Genomic DNA, 26,147 nt, shown 5'->3' with positions numbered 1-26,147 from the left:
AAACTCCTCCAGGGAAACAGGAAAAGAAGGAACAATTCCCAGTTTGTATTAGGAAGCAGGCAGAATTTAATACTATAATCTGACAAGGATATTACAAGGAAACAAAATCACATGCGCACATATGGAAAAAATATCAAGCAGAATATTAGCAAATCCCATAAGCCATATAAAACGCTGCCAAACAAGAGCTCTTGTATCTTTTGCAATGGTGGAAAGGGGATTATGAAAAGAACAGTATATCAAGACATGGCTAGGTTTATTCCAAGAATGCAAGATTAGTTAGCATTTGAAAATGAGTCATTATAATTCACCATATTACCAGAAGAAACAAAAATTAAATCTATGAGATGCAATAATGCATATAATAAAATCACATGCACACACAAAAATCCTTAGCAAAGAATAGGAGAGGCCATATATGGAGAAGCCTACAACTAGGATCATAACCCACCAATAACAAAGGACTGAAGGCTTTTCCCAAAGACCAGGAGCAAAGCAAGGATGCTGCTGTTATTACTTCTTTTTAACACACTATCAGAAATTCTAGCTACAGCAATTAGGCAAAAAAGAGGTAAAGTCACCAAAATTGGAAATAAAGAAGTAAAATTATCTCTTGTTCATAGAGCATACACTCTTATATGCAGAAACCAAAGACACGCACACATACACACACAGAAAAGCCTTCTGAGCTAAAAAAAAAAAAAAAAAAAACCTGATTCAGCAAAGTTGTAGGATACACATTCAACATATAAAAATCGGTTGTACTTCCATGCACTAACAGTGAACAATCTGAAATGGAAATGAGGTAGGCATGTCTTTTTACAATAGCATCAAAAAATAGGAAGCAAAAGACTTTATAATGAAAACACCAAAATACCGCTAAAAGAAATTAAAGAAGATACAAATAACTGGAAAGATATCCCATGTTCATGGATTAGAAGACTTAATACTGTTAAGATTCTACTATTGCTCAGACACAATACGACCTAAATGATAAAGACATTTAATCTAATTCACAGATTTAATGAATCCTTATCAACATCCTAATGGTATTTTTCAGAGAAATAGAAAATCAATCTTAGGATTTTATATAAAAGCTCAGGGCATCCCCAAACAGCCAAAACAAATCTTGGGGAAGGGGATATAAAGTTGGAAGACTCATATTTTCTGATTTCAAAACTTACTACAAAGCTACACTAATCAATAATGACATAAGGAAACACCTTATGTCATTAGAACAGTAGAGCAAGACACAAAGTCCAGAAATAAACCACCTGATATGGGGTCAACTGATTCTCAAAAAGGGTGTCAGGACAATTCAGTGGTAAAAGGAGTCTTCAGTATCTGATGCTGAGAAAACTGTCTACCCACATGTAAAAGAATGAAGTTGAATTCTTACCTTACACCATATACAAAAATTAACTCAAAATGGATCAAAGACCTAAACTTGAGGACTAAAACTATAAACTTTTTGGAAGAAAATATGGTGGGGAAGGGAATCTTCATGCTACTGGATATAGTAATGATTTCTTGGATATAACCCCCAAAGCACAGGGAACAATAACAACAAAGAGACACTTAGACTTTATTAAAATTAAAAATCTTCATGCAATTAAAGGACACTATCTACAGAAGTAAAATGATTCACACAGAGTGAGGGAGATATTTGTAAACCATATATCTGATGAAGGATTAATACTCAGAGTATATAAAGAATTCCACCAACTCAACAGCAAAACAAAGAACCCAACTCAAATTCGGACAAAAGGCTTGGCTAGAAATCTCCCCAGAAGATCTACAGATTGCCAATAGCACATGAAAAAATGCTTAGCATCACAAGCCACCAGGCAAGTGCAAAGCAAAGTCTCAATTATCTGCTGCTTCACAAGTATTGGCAAGATTGTAGAGGAATCAGAATCCTTCCACATGCTGGTAGAAATATAAAATGGCTTACTGGTAGGTGCCACGGAAAACAGAATGACAGTTCATTAAACAGCAGCTCCTCAAAAAGTTAAACACAGAATTACTTTGTTCCTCAGGATTTCTACTCTTAGGTGTACACTCAAAAATGTCACTAGCAAGGAATCAAACAGACACCAAAAATCACAGCAGCACTATCCACATCAGCTGGAGGGTGGCAACAACCTAGATGTCCATCAACAGATGTTCCAGACAGGTAAGTAAAACATGGTATATGCACATAATAAAATATTATTCAGCCACGAGGAGAAATGAAATTCTTATATCTGGTACATTGTTGAACCTTGAAAATATTATGCTAAGGGGGCTGGGGATTTAGCTCAGTGGCATAAATGCCTGCTTTGCAAGCAGGCAGTCATGAGTTCGATCCCCGGTACCGATAAAAAAGAAAAAGACAAAAAAAAAAGAAAATATTATGCTAAGTAAAAAAGCCAAACATGAAAGGACAAATACTGTATGATTTCACTTATACAAGATACAAGTAGGCAAATTCACAATGACAAAAAATAAAATACAGGTAATGAGAGTGGTGGAAAAAGAAATGGAATTATTTTTTAATAGGTAGAGTTTTGTTAGGAATGATGAAAAAGTATTGGAGACACAGTGATGATGGTTGTAAATATATGCACTGGGACAGAAATGTACATTGTAAAAAGGTTTACATGGCAAATTGATGTTTTACTTCAATTAGGGGGAATATTAGAAGAAAAATTTCGTAATTTGTAAATGATGCCTCCAAAAACCCACAGCAAACATCCTACTTACTGGCAAAATACTGAAAGCTAGGCTGAGCACGGTAGTGCACTCCTGTAATCCCAGCATTTGGGAGGCTGAGGCAGGAGGATCGTTGCGAGTTCAAGGCCAGCCTGGGCTACAAAGTGAGCTCAAGGTCAGCCTGAACTGCACAGTGAGATCTTGTTTCAAAAAAAAAAATACTGAAGGCTTTCTCCATTGATCATAGAATCAAAATAAGGATGCCATGATCACCACTTCAACTCAATATGATGCTGGAAATTCTTGCCATTGTGACAAGACAAGAAAAACTGTGTCTTTTTAAAAGGAAGATATTATCATGTACGTTAATTATCATGTACAGAAAACACAGTTGTGTATGTTTAAAACACAAAAAATTCTATAGGTAAATTATCAAAACAATTAAATTTAACAAAGGTCATAGAATGTGGGACCAATATTTTACGTAATCAATTGTATTTCTATATGACAAATAATTAGAAATGAGAAAAATTAAATGTCACAGTATCAAAAATAAAATACACAGGAGTAAATCTGATCAAAGAAGTATAAAACTGCTACACAGGCAACCAAAAGAATTCCTAAAAGAAATTATTAAGACTCATATAAATGGAGGTGTATGTCTTGTTCACGGATTGGAAAACTCAGCATTGTAAAGATGTCAATTTTCTTCCCATTGATGGACATATTCTTGATGCAGTCTCAATCAAAGTCTCAGCAGGATTTTTGCACAATTTCAAAAGCTGATTCTATTATTTATATGGAAATGCACAGAACCCAAAATAAAAAGATTCTTAAAGAACACAAGAGGAGTTACCCTGCCAGCTATCAGGACAGCACATGCAAAGCTACCACACTGAAGCCACGAAGCTTGTCCTCAAACCAGGACAGCGGGATCCTAAGCTAAGTGCACCAAAAGACAGGTGTTTGCTGCAAGTTCAAGGCCAGCCTGGGATATGGAGGTGGATGCTCACAATAGCCTACTTCGTGACAGCCATGCATCAACAGTGGAATGGGTAAACTGTAGCATACAGCAGAAATGAAAATGTACAAGTGTTAACTGCATACAAAGATGAGTCTCACAAACAAGGTGAAGGAAGAAAAGAATCACAAAGACAGCACACTGCCTGATTTAATTATATAAATTTAAAAATAAGACCAGGAATAAAGTTCAGTGATGGAGCAATTGCCTAGTAGGTACAGAGCCCAGGGTTCAACCTCAGCACAGCAAAAATATAAAAACAGAACCGGCCATGGTGGCACATGCCTATAATCCCAGCACTCAGGAGCCTGAAACAAGAGGCTCACTGCAAGTTCAAGGCCAGCCTGGGATACACAGTAAGAGACTATCCTAATAAACACCCATCCAAACAAACACACCCAGCTAAAGCTGGGGCTGTAGCTCAAAGGTAGAGCACGTGCCTAGGATGTGCAAGGCCCTGGATTCAATCCCTAGCACCACAAAGAATAATAACAACAATAAATATATATATATATATATATATAAGCAAAATGAACCACTGGCATTAGATACCAGGGTAGAAGTAACCTATGAGGAACAGTGACAGAGAAATGGCACCGAGTCTTGGCTCTCTCTTAGCCTAGGTAGCACTCATGTAGGAGTGGTCACTTGGTGATACCGCAAGCTGTGCATGTACAATTTGTACACTTTTCTGTACACTACACTTCCATAAAAAGGTGGCAGAAACCCTAGTTGTCTTGGCACCAATGTCACTGCTGACTACTGTCCGCCCTGGCTTCTTGTCCCTCCTACCACATAAAGCAGAGCCAGTGGACGAGAGGAGCCACAGGTCCAAGGCCTGCAGACCCCTGAAAGCCTCCCAGGAATGCCCCCCTTTCAACCCACTAAGTCTTTCTCATAGGTTTGACAATTACTCTGGTGCCCCAAACAACCTGCAAGTCTGTGAGCTCCCAGAATAAAGGACCTGAGACTCACAGTAACACTGTAATAAAAACAGACGCATCGAACATTCACTATGTGGCTGGGCCGTTTTCCAAGCATTTTACACGCCGTGGCTCATCTGATTCTCCCAGTAACTCTCTGAGTTGGGGGCTATTAGTTCCATTTTCCTGATCGAAAACTGAAGAGGTTTCATTAAATTGCCTGAGGCCACACAGCTCCCTGGAGGGAGGGCTGGGTATGGGGGGACCTGGGTGGTCTGGCTTTAGAGTTACAGACATTCCCTAGGTGACATCCGCAGCAGACTGGGGAGCATCCCACCCAGCAGGCCACTGTGTCCGAGAATGGTGCCCCAGGGTCAACAGCATCTACACAGCTGGTGACCTCCGGAAAGCCCAGTCCCAAGACCAGAGGGCGGCAGCAGGCTCTGCCCAGGGTGGGGCTGCAGCGTGGACTGCACTGTCCAGTCCTGCATGGAGCTCCTCATGGGTCAGGCTTCTGTTGACAATGCTCTGGACGAGGGAGAAAGTGGACACCAGGCTCCCTGCTTCTTTCCCACTCAGGTTCATGTCATCCACCTCCACCTTCAGCTCCACACAGGGAAACAATCCCCTTGAAAGGTAAAGCCAGGTTCAGCCCTCAGGGACACATGATAGACCCAGTTCCTCCTCAGGTCTGCCTGGAACCTCTTGGATTTTTTGTCTTATTCTCTTTGTTTTTTGAGACAGATTTTACCATGTAGTTCAGTCTCCCAAATGCTGGAATTACCAGTGTGTGTCACCACATCCAGCTTGCCCTGCCTTTTTAAAGTTTTTTTGAGACAGCATCTGTCTATGTAGCCCAGGCTCACATCAGATTTATGCCCACCCTCCTGCCTCAGCATCCTGAGTGCTAGATTACACCTGTACATCTGCACCTCCACGCTCAGCTGCCTTGCTCTTAATGAGTGTGAGCTCACTGCCCTGTGAGGAGGCACTCAGCTGGCCCAGGGACTTTCCTGCCTGCCTGAGAGGTCTGGCTCAGAGCAGCTGTTCCCTATCAGATCAGGATGGATGTTGCCAGGGTTTCAGGAACAGACACTGGAAATGATAGACCCCACAGCATTAGAAAGGAAAATCAGGTGTCCTGTTCCCCCTTACATCAAACAGGACCCCTTTACCTGAGGCCAAAGCTTCTGGACTCAAACAGTCCTGCCCAAGAGCCTTCTTTTCTCATGGCACCCAGAAATAGCACAGAGAGGGGGCAATCTTGGCAGGAGGCAACACAGCACAGCACAGCTGTGCAGGAGACCTGCCCTGGGCCAGCTTCGACAAGCAGAACTGGAAACCAGATATGGGAGCAGGCCATGAGAGAAGGACTTATTTTTAGCCAATACACACAACCAGGCAGACACATATATGTGGAAAGCACACATAGCCCAGCCCTCCGGCTCAGAGCAGAGAGGAGCCGAGAGGAACAGTCAGGACTTTGAACCCCCACACTGGGCCACTGAAAGGAATGCAGAAAGGGAAACACAGAGGCAGCATTTCCACTGCCTGCCTTCCCCATTCATTCCCTCTGCCCTAGCCCCTGACGCCTGGGTCCACAGAGGCCCCCAAGAAGCTGTGAAAACACAGGTACAAGGAGGTCACCCAGTTAACAGCTCCCTCCCGATGTATTATTCATGGGCTCCCTTCTTCCGGCCTGAGCTCCAGTTTCCAGCCTGACAGGTCAACATCTGCACCCAGCCCACAGCAGCCCCCTGACTTCACACCGTGCTCTGCCCCTCCCTAGGCTGCGGCCACCCCCGTGGTGCTCCAACCCAGCAGCACTTCAGGTGACTGAGAGGACAGGACAAAGAGAGGGGGCCTGGCTAAGTCAGGCACTATTTGCTAAAACTTCCAAATGGAGCTCCAGCTCTCTCTCTCCCTTCTGTACACACATCCACACACATCTGACTGTCTGCATGGGTACCCTGAGTAGGAGTAAAGGCTCATGGAAGAGAAGGGTCATGGGTATATCTCAGTGCACCTTGCACAATGTTCCACAAATTGTAGGTGCTTAATATTTGTTGACTTGGATGTCAAATTAACAGATGGGCACCCAGAGTGACAAGCCATCCAAAAGAAATTGCTCAGCTAGGAGACTGATGCAGGAGTATCACAAGTTAAAGCCTAGCCTGGGCAATTTAACAATTGAGTGAGAACCTGTCCCTGAAAAAAAAAAAAAAACCTTTACAAGGGGAAGGGATGCAGCTCAGTGTAAAGGCCCTGGGTTCAATCCTTACCACTATCAAAAAATAAATAAATAAAACCTTGTTTTGGGTTTGAAAACTGCTGTTATTTAAACCTCTACCTGCATATATCACATAGCAGGCGGATCCCACAGAACCTGTCATTTACAGCAAGATAATTAATAAGTACGACATATTTTCCTGCATGCCATGATATACGTAAGTCATGATTAATTTTGCCAAGTGTTTCCTTACATTTCATGTGAGCTTCCAATTCCCAAAATAAACAGGCTGATCACGTGAAGTTTTTTTTTAATTTCCTATTTTATAGATGAGAAAAGCACAGCTCCATGAAGTTCAGGGACTTGGCTCAAGGCAAGGGCTACATCTAACATCTTCACACACGTGTCACCCACACGTGTGTCATGCCTCGCAGCTACTGTGCACAAGCCGACACAACCACACGCCAAAAATGGGGCTCTCCAAGGAGGGGACTCCGCCCCCGGGAGCCCAGCCTGGGGCCAGTTTCAGACCAACACACTCTGCCAGCAACGTCACAGGCAGCTTGTAAGCCAGCCCAGCCAACAGCAGGGACAAGTGGGGCTGGCATTAAATGATAGGAACCAGGGCACACAAGCCCCTTCTGGGACAGACAGGAAGGAGCTGGGGTCTGGCTGGGGCTGCAGGACCAGGTGAGTGTCCGGCCTTCCCAGGGTGGGAGGTGAGAGGGGCCGACCCAGACACAGGCCCAGTGCTGTCATTCCCCTCCTGGGGATCTGCGGTGAGTCTTTTGTCCTCCCTGAGAGGTGTCTGGGTGTATAGCCAGGGACTTGGCTTAGGCCTCCTCTAAGTACAGAATAGAGTAATGACTAGGGAGCCAGACCACTGCCGGCTTACATCTGTCCACCCGCCAGCTGCTAGCTGTGTGAGTCTGGGCTGAGTGCTAAACCTCTCTGTGCCTCACACTTCTCATCTGTAGAATAGGGGTGACACCAGACCTTCCGTCCTAGGGCGGGTGGTGAACCTATGGTGCACCTGCTGCAGCAGGCTGTATCATTGAAAGTGCTAAAAGGTTCACTGTCACTGTCCTAGGGGAAGAGAACACGGAAATTTAGTTAAAATACTAACTGCAGAGCCTGGCACACAGCAAGTGCTTAATAAAAGCATATCGCTATTACTGTCTGCTCTGATCTTAAGTCTGACAAGGCCATCAACTGGTCCTCCATAAACCACAGGCACCTGAAGGGTCTCCCCTATGAAATCCGGTCCATGAGGGCTCAGGCCACTTGTGCACACAGGACTGGCACAGTGGCTCATCCATGACAAGGACTCGTTAAGTATTTGCTAAATTTGAAGTACCTGCTAACACTTGGACTAGAGAGATTTTTGTCTTTTTAAGTCAGGCTTTTTAGATTCTTTTGAGAATCAAAGCATCCAGCCAGCCCGAAAGTTGCTCTGGTACCCACCTAGCAACAGAGGCAAAGCGGTGGCAGGACAGCCCTTTCACACAGGGTGAGCAAGTGTAGTTTGCCCAGGGGCTGCTGCCCAGCTGCCTGGACCCCGGGTCCTCCAATCCCAGGGGAAGCCAGACAGCAAGGCAGGCTCACACTTTCTGGCCCCCAGCATCTGCCTGAGACTTCAAGCCCCAGCAGCCCCTCCTATCCAGAGAGAAGACAGGGTTCTGGGTCTGCTAAAGGCCCCTAGACCCTTTGGCACCCAAGTCCCCTCTGCTGTGGACAGGACAGGCCTTCTCCCTTAGAGGGTAGCTTCCTGCACCCAGGAAGCAAACAAACACATACAGCAGAGATAAAGCACTTTCCTAAAATAGTGCCGGCCAGAGGCCCCACCCCACATGAGCCCTGCAGTCTCCCATAAGAGGGCACCTGAGTCCTGTGCACTGATAGCATGGATGTGGACAGCTGTTGTGCTGGGGAAGGATGGGCTGCCTGGGCACATGACCTCCTTTCCTCCCTCTCCCCTTCCTGCCAGGCCTCAGGTCCACAGGACGGACCTCATCTTCCCAGCCTCCCTGGCCACCCAGCTTCCTCCCAGCACCGACTATCCCTGTTTTCTCTCTAGTATTCATGTCCATCTGCGATGGCCTCACATGTGTATTTACTGTTTGTCTCCTCCAATCTGATGCAGTGGCCACCAGCACCCACAGCCCGAGCACTGGAAGTGTGCTTGGAAGGTGCTGCACAGATGGACTGTCCCCAGGCCTGGAGTACACACCGTGGACTCAGCCAAACTGAGATGTGCTGTCAAAGCAGATTCACGCCAGATCCTCAAAACTTCACATGAAAACAAAGCATCAATCATTTGCCACACTGGTTACATGTTGAAATTGTAGCAACAAATATCAAAACTAACATCAACTTTTTCTTTAATTTTTTTAAAGTGACTACTAGGAAATTTAAAACCACACCTATGGCTTATATCATTTTCTATCATGCAGTATTGCTGTAAGTCCTCACCATGAGCCCCAGCCCAGAGGCAGAGGCTGGTACCTACTTGGTGTCTGACTGGCTGGATAAAGGGTGGCCCCAACAATGGGTGTGGGGCCCTGAAGCACAAAGGAGGTGGGGTAGAAGCTGCCCACACTGCTGAATGAACACTGGCTTTCCAGAGGCAGCCCAGCCATGCAGCCCACGAAGGCCAAGCCTCAGACCCTGCACAGGAGCAGAGAGAGGTTCAGAGTCTTGCAATGATATAATGCAATGCTGGCCCCAGGGAAGAGCACCGAGAACAGCTTCCCCAGCAGGCAGCGCGGAGCAGAAGGGACCTGGAGGCTGGAGGACAAGGGAGGCCTAAGTGAGCCCAGGCAGGGTAACTGAAGCCTCTCTCTGTAAGCAAAATACAGAGAAGTGGGGTGAGACCTACAGCACCCCTCAGAGGGAACCAGGTGCACCCAAGCCCTAACCCCTTGGAGACCGGGAAAAGCACACAGCGTGGAGACAGGACTACACACAAATGGATCCCGGGCAGGGTCTCAGCTGCCCCTTTGGCTCTCCCTCCTTCCCCACTTGCTCCTGCCTCTACTTCCCTTCCCTCCTCACTTTCACTGGCTCCCCAGTTACATCCTTCTTTCAGACACAATCAAGGAGCTGTGGGTCCTCCTCACGATGTGATCTCAGGTCCTCTCCAAATGGAAAGTGCTCCTTAAGGAGGAAGCGGCTCTGCTAACAGCCAGCCTGGGGGGAGACGGACACCCAGGAGGACACAGGCCCAAGAGCTTGCCTCCCTCTCGGGCTGGCCAGTGTGCAGGAAGTCCTGGGTGACTAGGCTACAGGGCTAGGGTGGGGCGCTATAGGGGCACATCAGTAGAAGGGACAGGGATCCCCATCCAGTCATCATCCAGGCCCAGATTCATCGGAGGCCCTAACTGAACTCACTCCCCAACTCTGGGCCTCCGTTTCCCCCCTGCTGGTAAGAATGATAGGCCTAGCTCAGAGGTGGAGAACCTACGGCACACATGCCACAGTGAGCTATCTGTATCACTTGAAAGCTCTGAAAGTTTCACCATCACTGGTCCAACTGGGCCCCAGAACTCTCCAGCCCGAGTAGACTCATGACACATAGGAGCGAAGAGACCAGGAAGGATGCTCAGGCAGCAACAGGGAATGGCGGGGTCTCAGGACAATTGAGAGCAGCAGGCTCAATAAATCTGAAAGGGCCAGCGGGCAAAAGGCACGCGTGAGAGAAGTCAGAGCAGAGAGGGACAGTGGTCACTTCTGGAGTGAGTCCAGATGGCCTGGGAGGGGCAGGAGGGAGCCTGCGGGAAACTGAAGTATTCTTTGTCACCACCCAGGGTCACAGAGGTGCGCCCTTATGTGAAAGTCCACCACACTGATTTAGGATTCTTCCTCTCATTATATGCACAGATCCCTCCATTAAAGAATCTTTAAATAAAATAAAGAGGCAGCTGTAAATGAGCTCCAACCAACAACTGCCAACGGGGACTGCGGATCCAGTGTCACCAATTCTAATTAGAGATGCCCGAAGTCTAGATTTTAATGTGAAACTGCTGGATTTTTAAATGTTATTAGTAGGCTATTGCAAACAAAAAAACATAACACTGTGTACACACACACATGCACACACACATACACATGCATGCACATGAACACACATTTTTCAGGTAGAGTTCAATATGTAACCTCATAGGTTCAGCGGTGGTGAACCTATGGCACACACGCCACAGCCAGCTGTTTATTATCCCTGAAATCTCTAAGAGGTGCATTATCACTGTTATAGATCATCAGGTTTTGAAAACAGGAAAATTCACCTCTCTGCTAGAATACAATGTGTCTCATGTACAACTAAGTCAAAAAGGATATTAAAAAGCTTTTGTATTTTGTACATGTAGCATGTGCTAGGTTTCCTATAGAGTTAGATTTTTTTGTTTTTTTGTTTTTTTATCGGTACTGGGATCGAACTCACAACTGCCTGACTTGCAAGGCAGGTGCTTATGCCGCTGAGCTAAATCCCCAGCCCCAGAGTTTTTACCTTAATGCTTACAGGAAGCCTATGGGGCACCTGAAAATTACTCCCATGCTACAGATGAGAAAACTAAAAGTCGAGCAAAGTCGTGTTCCAGACCTAAGGCCTCAGAGCTCAAGGGTGTGAGAACTGGTGTCCAATGCCAGACTGTCTGCTTCCAAGCTGCCTTATTTAAAAAAAAAAATCACAAAAGGAGTTATGACCATAGTAATACCTGACACTGCGTGTGGTTTTAGAATATGTAGAAAATATGCCCGATGTGGTGATGCACGCTTGTAATTGCAGCTGCTGAAGAAAGAGGCTGAGGCAAGAGGATCACAAGCTCAAGGTCAGCCTGAGAAACTCAGCAAGACTCTGTCTCAAAATAAAAAGTTTAAAGTAGCTCAGCACTCCCTGGGTTCGATCCCTAGCAATGTGAAAAAAAGGTAAAATCACGAATGCTGAAGCGGAGCTGTGCGTCCCCCTCAGCAACACTGCCTGCAGGCCCCAGCTGAGGAGCACATGTGAGCTCCCCGCTCGCCCTGGCAGTGCACTGAGCCTTTCCCTATCTTAGCCAGAAGGAGCCACAGGAGCACAGCCCCAAGCCCCACATCCGGGGATCCAGCTCTGGCAGCCTTCCCAGCTCCCTGTGGCAGGGCCTGATCACATTTCACAGTGAAGACTAGAAAGTGATCTCCATGCAGCCACTTCTTAAATACACGGCCAGTTTCTCACTGACAATAGGGTTGGTAAGAATATGTATTTTCTGCCCAACAGGGGCTCTATAAAACTATTTGCATATTGAATCCAAACAAACAGAGCCCATAACTGTTCTAATGTTTTCTGAATTACTTCCTTCGCAAAAATGATCATTCACCACTGTAGACATCTAGATCAAGTTACAGGAATTTCCAGCACCCCAGAAGCACCCCTCATGCCCCAGTTCCAACACTCCCAGGGGTAATGTTGATTCTGATGTCTCTCACATTAATGGTGTTGCCTACAGGATTCGTTTTCTATGAGGCCAGTGCTCTGCAGTCACAGTCCCCACCTTTCCCTGTTGTCTCATTCTGGGCCTTGCTTTACCCTTGTCCACATCTCCAGCACCTGAGCTTGTGATCTCAACTCCAAGATTGGTTCCCCGGGACCCAAGTCCACTGCCTTCACAGTAACCAACACAAACTGCTGAAATTGCCGCAGGCACGGCAAATGCTTCGTGTCAGGGCTGGAGGAGGTGGCAGCTTGATCGCCTGGCAGAAACCCAGTTGGCCAGGGCAGAGTCACTGAGCACCGATACCAAACAGCAGCAGTGTGGAGGAACAAGGAGAAAAAAGATGGGGAGGGGAGCCCTGGAGGAAATCACCGTGTAGAAAGAAGCCAGACAATGCAGGGAAATGAAAGCATGTAAGACGACAGTAAAAAGGGAGGTGCCACCAGCTCAGGAAGGCTTCCTGGAGGTGGGGACTCCATGCAGGGTCACTAGGACTACATTTCCTGCGGAGGGATCCTTCCCAATTCAGTTCCTTTCCAGTGGAGGTAAAGTATGTCTTCCCATCCCAAAATCACCATCCAGATCCAGCCAGGATCTTCCCATCCCAAAATCACCATCCAGATCCATCCAGATCACCTACTCCCCCAGTGCCACGAGGACCCCAAATCAAGGCTCAGAATATGGGGCTGGAGATGTAGCTCCAGGGTATTCTGTGCTTGCCTAGCATGCACAAGGCCCTGAGTTCAAACCACAGAACAAGGAAGGAGGCGTCCTCAAAATAAAATAAAGCAAAAATAAAATGTTAAGGTTACTGAATAAGAAACAATGAATTCAAAGGCAATTAAGCTAATTTTCAAAATCATCTTGACACAATAGAACACTGAATCCTTTTTAAAACCTGAGGTTCAAGAAAACTGTCAGACTTTATTAATCTCAGTATTTTTGAACCTCCATTTTCAGACCTATGGAAGAAGACTTATGTCTTAGCGCTGTGCTCTGTAATGCCTATGCCCAGGCCAATCCACATGTGCTGGCAGAGCTGCCCAATTCCTAAAAGAGGCTCCCTTAGGAAAGACACTATATTTCTGTCAGAGCTAGGTACCTGTACTGGGTGATAACATTTTCACTGTCTCATCAGCCCACCAGGCCTCGAGTCCAAATCTCAGAGAGGCCTTGATGGTTTCAGAGTCATCATTATTTCTCTAGAGGACCAGGAAGTGGCCTGCATTGCTTGGCATCCTCCTTATGGCTTAGGGTTAGGGGTTTCCTAGTATCTCAGGGCAGAAGAGGTAATCCAGTCCAGGCTGGGTATACTGGAACCCCTATTAGTGTCCCTCGCCATGAGCTTCCCCAAATTGGCTGTTAAGCAGCGCACCTCTGCATAATTCCCATGGGTACTGAGAGGTGTTTTCAGGGGACCATTTCACCCATCTGAAAGCACAGAGGAGGTGGAGGAGAGGTGCTCAATTCCTTCCCATGGAGGACAGCATCACCAGGCCCCAGGAGTCCTAGAGGCACAGCCAGCACCTCTCCTCCCACTTCCTCGGGTCCTTGCACACACAGCGATGTTTCAACTGCACAGGAAGCTAAGCTGGCCCCTGAATCCTCAATATGGCTCCCCAAGCTTAGACCTCCTTGTAGCATCAGCAGGGCACAGCCTCAAGGGGCAGGCAGTGGACAGCAAAACCAACCCTAGCACAAGTGTCCAGGAAAAGAAGTCTCATCCGTTCTCATCCTTGTACTCATATCCACCACCTACCCTGTTACTACTGCACCAAGACGATGTGTGTAAAGCTCACCTAGAATGTTCTGTGCATCACAGCCTGAGCTTCAGAGGGCACTTGTTGGATACAGACCCTGACTTGGAGTGGGCGTGGGGTCACCTAGGTGGGGCCTAGGAGTCTACATTCCTAACAGGCTACAGGCTACTGATGCAGAAGATGCAGATCCACAGGCCATCCTCAGAGCAGCCGGGTTCCACTAGACCATGCCTCCAGAAAAGGATGAATTTTAAAGCAGAACTTCAGAAAAGGTACCCTTTAAAGCAGTGAGCTCAAAGAAATGAACCCCAAATGGTGAAAGGACAGGTAAGGTGGCTTTTGGGGTGAGAGACTTGAGGGTTGCAACCAGGACCATGTGCTACCATAACCTTCCAATCCAGCCTTTTGGGGCTCAGGAAGGTCCCACTGGACATGTGGGTGGGCCCTGAAAAGGCCAGGGTGCTGGTGCTGTCTGGCTACACCACTCCCTTCTCTAGTGCCACCTTTCAGCCCACAGTGTACTCTCGCTCTCTGCCATGCTTCCTACCCTCCCCAGCCCTGGGGAACCAACACAAAGTGCAGACATTCCCCGGCCAAGGGCCCCTTCCCAGCCCCTTCTCCATCGAGTGACACCTGGCATCCCCATTCCCATACATGCTGACCGCGGTTGCCGACCCTGCTCTGGGAACCAAGCATTAATTCAAGCCAGCTCTCCCCAACCGTGGCGACTCACCACCACCTTGTACCTAGCCCCCACAGGCTCTTCAAGCCCACCCCTGTTCCACAGCCTAATTCCTCCCTAGCCAAGGGTCTGACTCCACCCAATGTGTGCACAACACACGAACGCCGCAGGCACACAATTCTTGTGTGTCCCTCTAGTTTATCTCAAAATCCAAACTGGGGAAGGGGCACATGTTGTGGGGCTGGAAGGCTAAGGTCAGCGTCAACTCTGGTCCAGGGGACAAGCCATGCCTATGCTGGGTATCTGCTTTCTGTATTACTGGAAAGGTGGAGCGTGTTACAACCCAGGAAAGGCGAATTTCTCTCAGAGAACCTGATGGCCGCAGGGCTGGGGTCGCAGCCGGGTGGTGGCAGCGGCGGCTGGCGCTGAGGGCACGACGGCGTCTCAACCAAGGCAAAGCCGCGGCCCGGTGCACCTATTTGAGAAATGCAACGAGTGCTCGCCGGCTAACCGTGCCACCACCCTGGAACACGGCGGGTTCCACAGGCGTCCTGGGCTGACCTGCTGGGGAAAAGGGTAGCACACCCGGGGCCACCCCCGGGGACGACCCAAGTGGTCTGTAGCGCTCCAGCCCCGGGCCGGGGAAGCGCAGCGTGAACCGCACGAGGTTGCCAGCGCTGTGAGGGGCGCGTCTTCCAGCGGCCGGACAGGACTGGGGAGGTGGAGGGAGTTCCCTGGGTCTCCCTTGGGCACGCATAGGTGAAGAGGGACAAGGAAAGGTACGTGCCTTTAGATCCTTCTAGAGCCTTCTGCTCAACCAGCGACGGAGGTGCGCCACACCCCATCTCCAAGGTCCAAAATGAGGGACCCCCAGCTCGACTGAAGCCTAATGCCCTCTCTACCCGGAGAGTCCCATCACCGCCCAGACCGTGACACCCTCTCTCCTACGCGGAAAGCAAAGCCCCAGAACGGTCGCGGTCCCGAGTACGCGCTCAGGGAGCGGTGCACGTCCTCCAACGGCCACCGCGGAGGGAATTGGAGTTCCCGGGCATCAAAGTTGCCGTGCGTCCGGCCGCGGGCTACGAGCGAGGGACAGGGCCGAGCCAGAAGCGCCTGGGGAAGGACGCCCTGGGCATCCGCCGAGGGCAATGGCCGCGCCGGGAACAAGTGGCTCCGCGACTGCGGTCTCCAAACCTCAGTTCCAACTTTCTTGCCTCTCGGCAGGCGAGTGGCGCGGGGAGGAAGAGGAAAGCGGGGAGGGAAGGGAAGGACCAGTGCGCGCCTCGGGGTACCGTGTGCGGGTGTGGAGCGGCGCCGCGCCGCGCCTCGGGCTCTGCTGTCCGCTGGATCGGCCCCCGTGTGCCGCCTGCTTGGGCGCTGGCCACCGCCGTGTCTCGCCGCCGGCGCGAAGGCTCATTCGCGGCGCGCCGGCCGCTCCGGGTCCCCTCGGGCCGCCCTCTAGGCTTTGCAACTTCAGGTGCGCCGCTGGCTCGGATGAGGCGCGCCCCAAATGTGCGGAGGCTCGGCAGCCCCGAGCTCCATGCCCGGGCTCGGGCCGCTGCACCCCGCCGGCTCAGCGCTCCAGCGCCGTCGGACGCGGGCTTTGGCGGCGCATCGCGCGCTCAGCCCGCACCCTGCTCTCCAAGCCGCCGCCGCCGCCGCCGCTCAAGTCGCGATCAACTTTCCCTCGCTTCCTCCGCCCCGCGCGGCCCCCGCCGTCCAGACCCCGCCTCCTGACGCTCCCGCCCTCACCTCCGCCTCTCCCAGCCCCCGCCGGCCCGCTGCCGCGCCGCGCAGTCCCCCACCCGGGTGGTCTCCGGGACCCCTGGCAGCTGCCCAGCCCCTCAGACCCCCGGGAGCCGCTCAGAGCCCAGCTGGGTGCTCGGGGCATGAATATTTCAGTGCTGGCTAAGCTGCCCTCTGCCGATGTCATGGCACCGGCTGCTGTGGCAACTCGAGGAATCCCCCAAAGGGCCAGAGATGAAGCCCGAGGAAGAGGCCCCAGGTGCATGACCGCGCGGTGCCCGCGGGGCTTTCGTCCCGCAAAGGCGCGCGCAGGGGGCTGGGGGCCCAGCCAGTCTCCAGCCTGCTCGGTGCTTCCAGTCGGCTGAGCGCAGAAACAAACGCTCCCGGGAAGGCAAAGCGAGAAGGCGCTCGGCCTAGGTGAGCCCGCGCCATCTGCTGGCTTTAAGCGCCCCCACTCTGCTCCCAGAGTCGCTGACCGGGCCCCCTGGTTATGGGGACTGCTTGGCCATCGCGTGGCTCCAGGCAGGGGTCTTTGCTCTCACCTGCACCCCTCCCTCCCTCGAGCTCAGAATGCCTCCAAATGCTTAGAAAAAGGTAGAGGTTCGGGTTGGAAGAGACCCCTGGGGTCACCTAGGCATCCCATCCTCATCCACGCCAGCCCTTCTGCAGGGCCCCCGGGAAGGTGTCCTCCAGCTGCTGTCTGTACACCTGTAAGGCCAGGACCTCATGACTGTAGAAACGTCTCAGCCACGTCATCGACCTGGATTGTTCTCTGCCCCACTCTTCACTGTTCCAGGCTAAACATTAAAAATTTCTTTCTCATATGACAGCATTTCTGGATTTGTCCGTGTGCAGGCCAACAAACTGACAGGGGCTGCCAGACTTTGGGCGGAGATGTTTCAGCACCCCACGGCGTGTTACTTCCAGCACAGCCTTTTCACCCAGTCTGTAGTGAGACGGCAGGGTCGGGACTGGTCCCTGGGGCAGAGGCAGGAACTGATGGACTCTCTCTGGTCCCAGACCTCCCCTTCCTTAGCATTCATCCGTTTGCTCATATGTACCAGCTCAGTGAAATAGGTGGAGTATGACCTTGTGCCTCCTCGAGTTCCTCTACAGGAGAAACATATACAGACAAAATTACAGCCAGAGGGGGGCTTTAGTGGCACCAAGGAAGTCCTAGGAGACTGAGCACAGATCTGAAGGATGAACGATGGGGAGAATGGGGTTTTAGGCAGGAAAAACAGCATGTGCAAAGGCCCTATAGTGGAAAGAAGCTGTCATAGTGGAGGAAGACCAGGGAGACTGCAGAGAGGGTGGGGTACCGGGAGGGTGGGGTACACATATACTGAGTGTAAAGCCAGAGCAAGAGCAGGGCCAGCCTGCACAGGGCATGTGGGCCTTCATTGGAGCTTGATCCTCATCCTGAGAGTGAAGTCTGCAAAGCAGGTGGCTGGGTGGAGGCGGAGGAGTAGGACAGTTACAGCTGGAAAATGGTGAATGCGTTGGGGGTAATAGAGGACAAGAGGAGGCAGTGCTCATTAAAAATAATGACTTGTTAAATACTACATGCTAGGAAATTTTCTAGACCAAAAGTCTGTCAAATCTGTCCCATCATCAGTTTCTGAAAATAAAGCTTTATTAAATAAAGTTTCAAGCCTATAGCAGTGCAAGCCTATAATCTCAGTACTCAGGAGGCTGAGGCAGGAGGGTCACCACAAGTTTGAGGCCAGCCTGAACTACATAGTGAGACCCTATCTCAAAAACCATGAGGAGGAGGCAGAGGAGGAGGAAGAGGAGGAGTTCTCCTAGACTTCTCCATCCTTTAAGCCTTTCTTTTATGGCTCAGACTTCTCCAGGCTCAGAGTGCCTGCTGTCCTTTCATTCAAAGAAAGCAGCACTGTGCTCAGGGAGATCCTCACCTCCTCAGATACGAGCAGCATGCTTCCGTTCATAGGGCCTCTTTGACGGCCACTTTTGTTCCCCCAAGCATTGCTCAAGTGTCCACTCTGTTTCAAGCATTGTGCTAGGACCTGGGATATCAGTCAAGTTTCGGCCAACCCACAGAAATTCCCTGAATCTACAACAGGGAATTCAAAAGAAACCCGGGTCACACAGAACGGAAAAGCCAGGGATAGGATTCAGAGGGGACTGGGAGAGGGGCCAGAGCGCAGCAGCAGGAGGAGGTGCTGCTATCCCGAGGCTGGAGGGTGAGGGAGGAAGTAGAGGGCGGGGGTCCCGCTGCAGGAGATGAAACTGTGTGGATTTGGCTGGCAGGGCTGGAGGCACAGCAGACACAGGTCCTGTCACAAGAGTGCAGCGTGAAGAGGAGACACCCTGGCTTCTCCTCAGCTCTTTCATCTCCCACCAGCCTGCTGCCACTAAAAGCCAGCAGATCCAAGAGCTTGGGAATTGTAGCCTGCAACATCCGTGAAGGAGAGATATGGCCCAGACAGGAATAGCATCCAGCCTGGCTTTGAGGTGCTTCCAGTCCCCGAGAGGCAGACACATAAATCCATTATAATCCAGCAAGGAAGTGTGGCTAAGGAAGTAGAGAAGAATGATTCATTCTGGAAGAGCTGAGTCCAGAGAGTCCCCTGCCTGCAAAGGGGACATCAGAGCTGGTGCACCACCATGACCAGGAACTGCACGGGCGGCAAGAGCAGGTGGGTGTTCTGGGTGCCGAGGCCTGGAGACTGCGTATGGAGCCCACATCCCTGGGGGGCGCCATGGGAGCTTTGGGGCCTGGAGGTGGACAGCATTCTTGCTGTTCTGCATATAAAGCAGACAAAGGCAAAATGGTGGCATTAACGGGGAATCAGAGGGACAGAAAAGAGCTCAGCCTTTGTCCTCTGCACCCAGACCTCAGAAACTGCCACCTTCTGTCTCCAAAAGATTCATCTCTAGAGTTTTAACCTTTCCCCCACTCCCCAGAGCATCCCAGTACGGTTCCAACAACAGCTCCTGGAGTTCTCCCACCTCCCTGTCCTTAGGAAACCCCCACCACTTCTCCAAGCCCCTAGTCCTGTAGGACAGTGGACCCAAGAAGAAAAAGGTGCTTGCTCCCCCATTCTCTGGCTTTGGCCACATCCAAGAATGGTTGCCAGGGTTTTCATGTCTATGTGGGAACAGAGGAGGCTGATCCAGCCTTCTCCTGGGCAGGATGTGAAGACACTGTGACAGCCAAAGAGAGCCACACACTGCTGTTCAGGACCCAGCACCCTTGCCCTCCCCTGGGCTGGCAGTCTGGAGGTCCCCAGAGTATGTAGGCCCAGTGCTGTTGTTGAGGCCAAAAATGTCCCCCAGAGCTCCTATGTTCAAGGCTTTGTCCCTAGCAGATGGCCTTGTTAGGAAGTAGTAGCCCCATTTAGAGCTGGAGCCTCAGTAGAGGAGGTAAGGCCCTTGGAGGGAACCTTACTTGGGGCTCAGAACCCTCCCCCTTTCTCTTTTACTTCCCAGCTACCATGATATTCTGCCTCATCACAAAACAAAGCAATGGGACCGAGAGACCATGGACTAAACCTCTGAAACTGTGAGCCCAAAGAAACCTTTATTCTTTTTAACTTGTTTATCTTGGATATTTTGTCACAGTGTAGGAAAGCTGACCAACACACTGCACTGCCTAATTGCAAAAGCTGAGGCTGCAGGGTGTAAGTGCTTTACCCAGACTAGCCCTCCTGAAGCTTTGCTCTCAATGGGTGACACCAAGTTCAGAAGTAGTGAAGAGTGGTTTAGTCCTGGCACCAAGGCTTCTGGGGCCTGATCTGGTGCATGCTGGCCACCAGCCTTCTTTGGTTCCTAACCATTGTCTGGACCTATTCTATAGCCTTCTGGCTGATTCTGCAACCTGCCCCTCTCCATCCAGCTAGTAGATTGATTGCCTACCTCTATTAGCCTGAGGTTTTTCTGTTGCAGGCATCCATGTGGACCATATGGCAATACTCCCAGTGACCACAAGTACAGGGTGACAGCATTGCTGAAGTAATTCCATGTCTTTCTAAAGTTAGAAAGAAAAAAGTGATAGCCTGGCTCTTTTTCTAGCCAGGACACCGATGTGACTATGTGTCTGCAGATGCATCTCTGTGGTGACTTCATCATTAGTCCAGAGGCACATTTGATGCTAAGTCTCTTGAAGACTCTTGTTCATTTATCTAAGACCCATTCCTGGAGGGCCCCAGGGTGCTGTACTTTAGGCTGGGTGCTGGGGGCAGAGAGAAGCATACGACATCAATTTGGTGCTCAGAAGGACTGTGATCCAGTAAGGAGAGACAGACAGAAGCAGGCAACTGTAGGCTGAGTCATTCTAGAGGCCACAGAGCCACTCCTAAAGCCAGCAGTGTGACAGAGGAGACCCCTGCAAGGTATAAGCCGCTCTAGCCAAAGAGATTGGAGATGACTTCACACAGAGCACTTAACTAAAGAGGGCCATGAAAGATGGTGTTCCTGCAAGAGGAAGCCACCAAGGGCATCTGCAGAGGGGACTTAGAGACTGTTGGATGACAGCAGGAATAGACCACGGCACTTGCCAAACTGAGGCAAGAGATGAGTTTCAGGAGGTGCATGAGGGCAGCCCTACATAGGGCCTGGTGGGCACTTGGGGGACTGGATTTCATGCCAACGGGGTTGGGGGAGGGGCTTCTTGGCACAGTAACAGGGGGGCAGTATGGTGAGAGGAGAGCTATGCAGTGTCGCAGGGCAGCCCAGCTGGCTTCCTGGGGCAAGGACATCTTCCTTCAGTGGCTCCCTCCCAGGGTCTGACCCCAGGGCTGCCCTAATGCTAAGCCCATGCTGTACCATCGAGCCACACACCCAGGCCACGCCTTGTCTTTGTATCACCAGGCTTCGTGGGGTTCTGGAGGAATATGCAAGGAAAAGAAGGAAGGGGGAGAGGAGGGCACCAAAATCTGTCGTTTTAGACACGGAGGCCTGATAACCAATGCCACTGGCATCCCAGCCTCTGCCAGGTGCTTTCTGCCCTGCTGCCCTCCCTGGGGACTGCAAGAGAGGCAAAGTGGTGCCACACAGAGCTCCCTGGACCAGGATGCCATCAGCCTTGGCCTTTAACAACTTGCCCAAACCTTGCTTTCTTCAATTGTCCGAGGGACATGCACCCCTGCCCGCTCTGAGCATCTCCAGAGACTGCTGTTCAGGTTGAGAGAGAAAACCACAGACTGAAGTGCCTTCTAAGCTGTAAAAACAGAACAACACTGGCAAGCACATCTGTCCTCCCCATGAGGCCCACTATTATTTTAATGCACGTAAACGCCTCTCCTCTGGGCGTCCTCTGTCACAGCTCCCTTCCCAGCTTCACCACGAAGTACCGCTTCCTGCGTCCCCTTCCTTCCCATCCCTCAGCTGGTGAAAAGCTGTTTGCAGCTTCCTGTCACCGTCCCCAACCCTCTTGTCCTCTCCCGAGGCAATGCTGCCACCATAAAGCCAACATGTGTGCTCCAAGTTTGGTTTGTGGGCCCATGGAGCCCAGCGCAGCTGTGGCAGCGCGTGGTGGAGATGGAGAGAGGCTGGGAGGCGACGAGGTAGGCTGGGGCCATGGGTCTGCAGAGCAGGAGGGGCCCTGGCAAACCCTGGGAGGCACAGGGCTCCGAGGGCCCCAACCCTAGAAGCTCGTGGGTCCCCTAGTTGGCCTCTGGAGCTGGCCTCCATCCTTCACGCGCCTGCCCCACTCCCAGGTCCCTGCGCCTATCACTTATTTATAAGGTGTTCCTAGCAAAATGAATGACAAAAAGTTAGAAGCTAATTAAAGCTGGCACAGATTGGCACACGAGCACATGAATTATGCATTGGTGCAGAATGGCACTCTGTGGTGAGACTGGCACCGAGGGCCCTGGGCACTGATAGGAAGTAGGATGGAGCCCCCACTTGGCCTCTCCCATGGACAGCTGGAGCCGTGTCAGCCACTTTTCCCTTGGGGAAAAGTCCTCTCCTGGGAGAGTTGTGGGCATCAGAAGCATGCACCAGAAGCACATGCAGTTCCCCCATTCTGCAAGCATGTGCCTGGGGCCACCTCCAGGAACACAGGCCAGGCAGGGGCAGACAGAGAAGGCCTTCCAGCTAGCCAGCCACAATAGCTACTGCTCAAGCCCGCACAGCCCAAACTTCATGATGTGCTCCCAGACGGAGAGTGTGAGGCCCAGAGAGGACCAGGTCCCACAGCAAGTCACACACCACTACCACTGTTCATGCCAGGGTTGGGTGAAAGCTGATTTTGTGCCAGGCATGGTTCCAGTTGCTTTGTGTGGGTGAGCTCCTTCAGTCCTCCTCTGAAAACCATAGTATAACTAACCAGACTGACGGATGGGTAGACTGAGGCAACACAGGAGGAGGGACCCCGTGTGCCCAGAGCTCCCCAGGCTGGGTTAAACAAAATCCAGACAGTCTGCCTGAAGGCGCTGGCCCAGTGGGCAGGGGCAGCTCTGGCCACACTCTAGGGGTTCTTGGGAGAAGAGCAGGGATAGGATAGCTTCAGATCTGATGGGTTGGGCAGATATCAGAATGCAGTATCTATTCCTATGATTCCAGGAGGCTCTAAGTGCAGAGGGAAACCTCTGAGGGTGTGGAGTGGATTTTGACCCCAAATCCATGAATGTGAATTCTCGCTCTGCATCTCTCACTCTGTGGCTTTGAATGTATAGCTTAACCATTTGACCTCAGCCTCTGCATCTGTAAAATGGGTTTAATAATCATACGACTCTGGAGTCCAACTCTTTGGGTTTGGTTGGAATCTTGGCTCTGCTTGTTGGACAGGTCTCTAACTTTGCTTCAATCTCTTCATCTGTAGACAGTGTCGTTCCTAGTGGAGCTGTTGTGAGGGTTGAATGAGTCAATGAGTAGAAAGTGTCTGGCATATAGTAAGCGCTCTTGAAAACAGGAGCCATGATCATTTACTTTCCCGGCCGTGGGCAACCTTAACCCTAATGGTCCATGGGGCTGTGACTGGGATCAAATGTAAGACACAGAAGAGCTGTGTACACTGGGGTTACAGGGGGGCCGTGGATTGGAAACGACTGGGTCTTGTGGCTGCTGTCGTGGGTCCTAGCTCTGTCTCTGCACGCACACACAGGAGACAGGAGACCACCACCATCGCAAAGTTTGGATCTCGTCTACAACGAATGTTCTCAATTTGGCGCGCTGCTTTCCAAAGAAATGTTCTGTGTACATATGGAAATATCAACTTCTGGCTGGAAGCAGGGACGGGGGAGAGGCATCTATCATGGCGCACTTCTGTACTTTTGACTTTTGAACCATATGAATGGCTCAAATATGAAAATAAATATGAAGGGTATGCTTCAGGCAGAAGGCAAGTGGTCCCAGATGGAAGCTTGGAAATTCAGGAAGGAAACAAGAGCAATAGAAAGAGAAATGTCAGTAAATATAAACGATCTCTGTTTTACAAAACTAATGTTTAAAATCAAGAGAATTAAAATCCATGACACAATAGCACTTGAGTCGGGAAGGGGGGCGAATGAGTTAGAGTGTTTTAAGGTCCTCTTGTCACAGAAAACGGTAAAAATGTGGTAAGCGTAATGAATCAAGCCAGCTCCATCTCCAGGCTAACCCTAGGGGAATGGTAATTGGCTGTATCACTAACCAACCAGTGGGGGAAAAATGGAATAATGAAGTGTTTTATATGTGTGTATGTGCTAAAAATTTAAAGAATCCGTATTTATAAATAGAGTCATGTGGCACATATTGTTCTGTAACTTGTTTTTTCTCTCCTAAGATATGTCCTGTGGCTCTCTCCACACTGGCACACAGAGGATGTGTCTCACTCCTTGTGCCTATTGCAGAGAAAGATGTGGTGCCAGCATTGAGCCACCAGGGCCTTCCAGACAAGGGGTCATGTGTGACTGCAGAGGTCACCTGCCCACGGAGCCGGCCGGGACTGCAGACCGTGGCCCAGGGAGCTGGCAATCCCCACAGAAATGGGCACAGCTGCACAGGGTGACAGTGAGCAAGACCTTCTCCCTCTGAACTCGGAGCTCCCAACCTGGCCCTGCCGTCACACACTAAAACCCCTCAGATCCCTCACAAAGGCAGCTGTGATCATCCAGTGCCTGTCACTGGCTTCTCCTGCAGTAGAGTCACCCCATAATAGAGCCCATGCCCATCCCAGTCATAAGCTTCAGAGTGGGGGCTTCATCTGGCGTGGTCCGTATTTTGCTTCCTGCTAGCTATAAGCTGCACTCAGGTCGCCTCTTTGAATTACATGTTGAGAAAGTTACTCCCTTTCCTATGCAAACACATAGAGGACAAGGTCTCTGTCTGTGCAGTCTGTTTATACCTGATGATCCCTCTTCCTTCACCCCTAACCCGCTCCAAGGCTCTAAAACCATTTCACTTTTTTCTCTTCTTCCCATGGAATAATAACACAATACAACTTTTACAATGTGGCAGGTTTTTTATCCATAATGTCATCTGATCTGAACAACTCAATGACAGTGTTGCTGTCATCACTGTCCCCATCTCACAGGTGAGGTCACTGGGGCCTGGATAGGCTGTACCCCCTCTGCCAGCGAGATAGAGGGGCTGCCAAACCTCATGGCGAGATTCAGTACCTCTGCTTCCCCAGCCTTTGCTGCTGTCCCCAAGGAGCGCAGGGCACAACAGGGTAATAACAGAGCTGAGTGGTTGCTGACAGCATGGGGTGACAGACTGGCATCATAAGGGAAGAAACCCAGGCCAAGGAGCATCGGGCCCTGTTGGGAGCCGCGGCCGACACCGGTCGCCTTACTTGGCGGACGTAGGGCCTGTGGGTGGGAGCGGAGCCTGAGCTAGATTGCCCCTCCCATCGAGTGAGTCAAGTTGGCGCCTGCTTCCTGCCCCCTGATTGCGCTGGCGACTTAAACAACCCGCTCTGTAAGATAGTCTGCCTAGCAACAACTGATGTTAGCCAATCAGCCCGCATCGCGCGCTTTGAACTGATTGGCCACTGTTACCCTATAAAAGTAAATGCCTCTCCCGCCACAAGAGAGAAGCACAGAGGAAGCACAGAGAGAGATAGAGAAAGTCCACCGGCGAGAAAGGGCTGGTGGCAGAGAGGAGGCCTCGCGGGGCCCACGCGGAGACAAATAAAGGCAAGGTTGCACACCGCCAGACTTTGTCGTGTGTCTTTCCTGCCGGCCGGGAGCGACCCCGACAGGGCCCCTCGCTCGATCAGGTCCTCCCAAGTGCCTGAAATAAGCCACTTCCACTGCATAGGGGAGGGAAGTAGGTCTTAAAGAGGTGGAGTAAGCTGGCCATGGCCAACAGCAAGAGACTGCTGGGTGACACCAAGTCCCTACGGAGGGTCTCACCAGGGCCCTGCAGAGACATGGCCCAGCTGGCCGAGTTGTACTTTGAGCTCCCAGTCCCAACCCTGCAAGCTCTTTGCTGCCAAAGCCTGGAAAAGACCACTTAGGAAGAGAGGGAAGCAGCTGTCTAAGGGCCCTCTGAAAGCTCTGTGGACAGCCCAACTACAATGGCCTCCGTGGGCCAGCTGCGGGAACTCTCCCGCGGGGCATAGATTCCCTGCGCCAGAGTCCAGATCTGCAGCGTGGGGCGCCATCTAGAGGCCGAGCTCTGCACAGCACTCCACCCTTGGGGTTGTGGGGTAGGGCCTCTTTGGATAA

The 26,147-nt window shown here is 50.6% G+C and overlaps 1 protein-coding gene across 11 annotated transcripts in view; it reads right to left on the bottom strand.

Moving 5' to 3' along the window:
• Positions 1-16,427, bottom strand: part of Cdh23 (cadherin related 23) — a 374,671-nt gene extending 358,244 nt beyond the window's left edge. For 6 of the 11 annotated variants that reach the window (XM_063238627.1, XM_063238629.1, XM_063238628.1 and 3 more), the window contains exon 1: positions 16,071-16,427. The gene's annotated coding sequence lies outside the window, so the exon portion shown is untranslated. The remainder of the gene's footprint in view (positions 1-16,070) is intronic. The other 5 variants (XM_063238639.1, XM_063238638.1, XM_063238640.1 and 2 more) reach the window with 4 other exon arrangements.
• Between the last annotated feature and the right edge of the window lie 9,720 nt (positions 16,428-26,147).

This window comes from Cavia porcellus, unplaced genomic scaffold, assembly GCF_034190915.1.
Source record: "Cavia porcellus strain 051 isolate PalLab524CR breed Dunkin Hartley unplaced genomic scaffold, mCavPor4.1 scaffold_28, whole genome shotgun sequence".
NCBI classification, from domain to species: domain Eukaryota; kingdom Metazoa; phylum Chordata; class Mammalia; order Rodentia; family Caviidae; genus Cavia; species Cavia porcellus.
The sequence above is the reverse complement of the archived record's forward strand: the minus strand, read 5'-3'. Positions and strand labels throughout refer to the sequence as shown.